This window comes from Suncus etruscus, chromosome 6 (assembly GCF_024139225.1).
Source record: "Suncus etruscus isolate mSunEtr1 chromosome 6, mSunEtr1.pri.cur, whole genome shotgun sequence".
Lineage (NCBI taxonomy): Eukaryota > Metazoa > Chordata > Mammalia > Eulipotyphla > Soricidae > Suncus > Suncus etruscus.
Genome location: NC_064853.1, coordinates 8,072,885 through 8,078,908, shown reverse-complemented (window position 1 = coordinate 8,078,908; position 6,024 = coordinate 8,072,885).

Below are 6,024 nucleotides of genomic sequence, written 5' to 3'. Positions count from 1 at the left end.
AGATCCTGAGCTGAAAGTGTCTCTTAAATGCACAAAAAATTGTCCTCAATGACCTTCTGAGCATGTGTCTGTCCTGAGAATGTAGAGGTCTATTATTGGGACATTGACAAGCAAGACACTCATATTCCATGAGCAAATAGGTATCTTACTATAATGCCAAAGAACACTGATGTTGTTTTGTTGGCATTGGGGGAGGGTAACACCTCTGCCAGTGTTTCAGGAACTACTTTTGAGTGTGCTCAAGGAACCATATGAGATGTCTAAGACCTCAGGCCTGTCCAGTGCTGGGTATGTACCCTTTCTGTTTTATTATTTCTCTGCCTCTCCTGTTTGGTTTTATCCCATGTTAGCTTTATTTTAGGGTTTTTTTTTTCTGGTTTTTCGAGCCACACCCGTTTAATTCTCAGGGGTTACTCCTGGCTAAGCACTCAGAAATTGCCCCTGGTTGGGGGGACCATATGGGACGCCGGGGATCGAACCACTGTCTTTCCTTGGCTAGCGCTTGCAAGGCAGACACCTTACCTCTAGCGCCACCTTGCCGGCCCCTAGGGTTTGTTTTTATTGTTTGGGTCTTACCTAACACTGCATGTGGGACTATGTGATACTGCCTGAGATGTGGGGCTCCCAAAAGAAAGCATGGAACTACATTTTATAAGGAACTTTTAGTGCCAGAATACAACAGGTAACATTTCCTTGGGTTCAGCTGACTTGGATTTGTTCTGTCATCAGATATGTCACTAACTTTCACTGGCAGGAGTCATGTCTGTGCACTACTAGGTTGGCAAAATATAAAAATAAAAAAATTAAGGCATTTTTTAATAGAGCTAGACCACTCACCAGATAATCACTTGCAGCTGGAGAATATTCAGTCTTATGCACAGTAGATTCCTAGTTGTAAAATTTGCTGTTCAGTGAACTTAGGCTGAGACAAAGGACACAGTGGCTCCATGTCTGTCCTTAATGATCTGGAACTAGCACTGTGGATTTCTAGATGCAGTGGATAAATTTGGTAGCTTAAGAACTAAATTCATTTTTTTGTTTTTGTTTTTTGGTCACAGCTGGTGATGCTCAGGGATTACTCTGGATATGCCCTCGGAAATCGCTCCTGGCTTGGGGAACCATATGGGATGCCAGAGGATCATACCATGGTCCATCCTAGGTGAGCGCTTGCAAGGTAGACGCCTTACCTCTAGAGCCACCACTCTGGCCCCCAGAATTCATTTTTCTTTTTTTATCTTTCCAATCAATGTTTTGTATTGATTGTACTGAAATTCAAAACTACACATGCAAAACAATTTCTCTACCCCTGAATCCATTTTTGGTATTCCCTTCAGGCAATGAGTAATGCTCCTTTAAGGATCCCTGTCCTTAGACCCTGAACAAATATTCCAATTCTTAATATAGCTTCAGAAAAAATATGGTGGTCATTTCATCTGTTCTCATTCATATCATTTGGACCAGTGACCCCTAAAAGATACCCAAAATAGACTCTGTGCTGAGGGGTATGAAGAGTTGCTACTGAATGAGGTACCTGACACAAGATCTTCCATTTCTCTTGAAGTAAGCAGAGCACACTCATATATGGGAGCTCATAAAATCCACACAACTGATTACTTCTGAGGGCTTATCACTCATTATATAATACTCAGTAAGTGTGTTTTTTTCCTCCTGTTCCCTCCTGGAAGATGTCCCCAGGTTTTTTGTTTGTTTGTTTGTTTTTTTGTTTGTTTGTTTGTTTTGGACCATGCTTGGCAGTGCTCAGAGTTTAGTCTAGGGTTTGTACTCAGGAATTATCCTGGATGGGGTTTGGGGAACTATATGGGGTGCCAAGATCGAACAGCAGGTAGTGCAAGTGCAAGCAAATGCCTTACCTGCCATACTGCATTGTTCTGACTCTTGCCCCTAACTCCTATCTCAAGCATAATGGTAATATGTGTGAGGAGATACTGCTCAGAAATCTCAATACATCACAGTGTTTTCCCAATCTGTGGATTATGTCTTGCTTCCTTGGTTTATCCAGATACACTTGAAAGGTGAAAGATACCTCCAGTCCCTTCTTTTCTTTTCCAGTTAGGACATTGAAGCCCATCATTTAGCTTTGAAAAGAATGGCCTGGCATTTCTTTTAAAGGATGCACTTACCTTCCTGCCTTACTCACCACTGGTAATGGACTCAGTCAACATAGGAAAATTATAGATGAGTCATGAGTGCTTTTCTTCTTTGGTTCTGACCAGATACTTGACCAATTCCACAGACCTCAAATACGTAAGGTCAAATACTTGAGGCCTGTAGAATTGACCTCAATGTGGATTTTTTCCCACATGGATAGAGGAGTGAAAGGGTATGAGGGATTTCTCTGAGTGAGGTAGGGGCATAGCAACTATGAATCCACTAAGGCATGGCTTGCCAATGATACCATATGCAAGGCGTGAGAGATAGTATAACAGATAAGGTGCTTGCATTTATGCGGCTGACATGGGTTCTATCCCCAGCACACCATGTGGCACTCAGAACCCCAGTAGGTGTGATCCTTGAGTGCAAAGCCAGGTGTATTATTAGGTGTGCTCCCCCCAAAACAAGCTAACCCTAAAAATGATATCAGATACCTGGTCATTTCTACAGGTTTCCTTTGTGCATTGATGCAAGAAAATGCACCTGAACCCAAGCCCTCTCTACCTCTCCAGGACCTGGCAAGATGGTGCCTGCTATAACATCATGGAATGTCCATTGCTAAGCTGGAGGACATTCCCCTAGACCTCTTCCCATCTCTATTCTTTGTTTTTTACATCTCTATTCTTGAATGCAGTCTCTTTCCATTCCCTGCAGACTATGAAGGGCTTAATACAGATCAGGCCCTTTTCTGTCCTACCTTTGAGCAACCATATATATGTATCTCATCCTGTATTCTCTTCTAAAAGTATTTTTTTTTTTTTTTGGTTTTTGGGCCACACCCGGCGATGCTCAGGGGTTACTCCTGGCTGTCTGCTCAGAAATAGCTCCTGGCAGGCACGGGGGACCATATGGGACACCGGGATTTGAACCAACCACCTTTGGTCCTGGATCGGCTGCTTGCAAGGCAAACACCGCTGTGCTATCTCTCCGGGGCCCTCTTCTAAAAGTATTAATAGATGGACTCAATGCTCTGCTTGCCCAGAACGTTCATCACAGGTCAGTCTGAACTGGTTATCCTAGTAGGGATTTGGTGTGTAGATAGGTGGCCTTAAGGAAAGAGGAAGAGTCAGCTGGTTCATTGGGCTTCACTGATGCAAATAGGCATCAAATAATTCTACCCATGAGCACTCAGTCAGCAAAGCCTTCCAGGAGCTGAAGGAAAGTTTTGAAGGAGCTTATCTGCTCCTACTGACACCTAATGGCAATAGAAATAGAGACTAGGTAGCAGGGGTCTGGGATTTTGAAGATATAAAGAGCCACTTGAATGCCTTTCTGAAGGAAAAAAAAAATCCAGGGAGCCGCAAAACATTTGCAGCATTTTAAAAAAATATAGCATTGCATACATTGTTTCTTTTTTTTTTTTTTTTTTTGGTTTTTGGGCCACACCCGGTAACGCTCAGGGGTTACTCCTGGCTATGCGCTCAGAAGTCGCTCCTGGCTTGGGGGACCATATGGGACGCCAGGGGATCAAACCAAGGTTCGTCCTAGGCTAGCGCAGGCAAGGCAGGCACCTTACCTCTAGCGCCACCGCCCGGCCCCGCATACATTGTTTCTTATCTTAATGCTATATATGGGATCTTGCAGTTAGCTGATGATTTGAAGCAAAAAAGAACTTTTTCACTTAACAATGTAAACTATTTTGGGCAAATTAATAACCAATTAAAATATTTAATTTGCCGGCGAGATACCATGGAGATAAGGCGTTTGCCTTTCATGCAGAAGGACGGTGGTTCAAATCCCGGCATCCCATATCCCTGTGCCTGCCAGGGGTGACTTCTGAGCGTAGAGCCAGGAGTAACCCCTGATGCTGCAGGGTGTGAACCAACCCCCCCAAATATATATATATATATATATATATATATATATATATATATACACATATATATGTATATATATATTTAATTTACCTGTTTAATGAGATTTTTTACTCCTGAACCTCAGTGCACAGTGTCTGCACATAAGGGTTGTAAGATGTTACCTTCATTTTCACACCGGCTTGTAAGTTATCATCTGTGAGGTGTGATCAATGTTTTTTTTTTATTATTATTTGTTTGAGCCCCTTAGAATTACTCCTCCTTATAGAAATAAACATTAAATTATCGAGTCACCTTTTTTAAAAAAATTCATCAGGCCTCCACATTTTGTAAATTAATTAGTTGAATGTCGAGAGGTGGCAGAGGTAAGAGATACTGCTCTGCCTCCCTGCTATCGGCGCTGCTGTCGGAGCCGCAGCAAAGTTTCAAAAGAGCCGCAGGTTGCTGACCCCTGGACTAGGAAGATGTAGGAGAAAAAGAGATGGAAAAATCAAAAAGAAGAAGTGGGTGGGACAGCTGATGAATGTTATGTGAAGGAGAGGCCAAAGGAGGGAACGGTCCTGGCATTAATTAGAACCTGATGGGCATTGAATAGGAACTTAAAATATATTATTAATATCCCTACTTGAGGTGCAAACTGCAAGTGGTAGATTTTTGGCCCATCATAGAAATTCTGGAACAATTAGTATGGAATCCAACTTACAAGTAGCACTTATGGGAAGGGGCCCATGGACTATGGAGATTTTTTTTTTTTTTTTTGGTTTTTGGGCCACACCCGGTAACGCTCAGGGGTTACTCCTGGCTATGTGCTCAGAAGTTGCTCCTGGCTTGGGGGACCATATGGGACACCGGGGGATCGAACCGCGGTCCGTCCAAGGCTAGCGCAGGCAAGGCAGGCACCTTACCTTTAGCGCCACCGCCCGGCCCCCGACTATGGAGATTTAAGAGGAAAAGCACAGCTCAGCTTCCTTAGACATGGTCTTAGATATTCCTTTTGATTCTGGTCCCCTCCTAAGAAATCTCCTTTGTTAGCTGGGCAACAGTAAAGATGGCATCCACTTGAGCTGTACGGGGATGAACTTTTATGCAGAGCTCATCCCTGCCTTGCTACAGAGCATAGTTACATTGGACTCAGTACAGGAAGTTGCCGTCTATATCACCTGAGTGATGTGCACCATGGATGATTTGCTCCTTTCACACTACTTTGGCAAAGATGAAATATATGCACTCCCCTTCATCAATGAGGTTTTAACTCCAGGAGCTGCCAGACCTGGAGATGTATCATCCCCTATGGGCCTTTCAACTGCTCTGGCAGTCTACTGTGGGATTTCCACCTGGAGTTCCCTTTTTCCTCAAAGACCACATGTGCCAGGTTCTTGGATGAGGTGTTCAGAGTCTGTATTGGGCCTTTTACAGGGTTACTTGAGAGGAAATTATGTCAGGAGGGTGGATTGTGTGTACTCAAGAGGCAGAAGAATGAGTCATTTAGGAGTAAAGCTAAGAGAAGAGACAATATATCCTTCACCCCAATCTGAATTGAGCATTTCCAATCGACAGCACTGATGAGCCTGATCAGGTATGAGTGTGTGGGAAAGGCATGTGACTCTGGATGGTGGGAGAGAAGAGTACCTAAAATCAGACATAGATGAGTTGATGGAAGTTTGCTGAGTATGAGGGCATCTTTGAGATCCTACAAATAGCTCTTGCAGCATCTTAGATGTTGGGCAGAATTTTCATGCTCTGTCTCCCTGAATTGAATGTGAATCGTCTAAGTTAAGGTTTTCTTTTTGTTGCTGTTTTGTTTTGTTTTGTTTTGGGGGCTTCACCTGAGGAAGCTTAGGAGTTATTCCTTATTCCTGGATCTTTGTTCAGGAATTTGGGGGACCATCTGGAATGACACTAATGGACTTCGGTTGGCTGCATGCAAGGGAAATACCCTACCCATTTTGCTATTGCTATGGCTCCCAAATTAAAGTTTTTAATCATTTGTTCACCAAAAGGCAATGTCTTGGAATTCATTGCTCTAGTATACATGTAA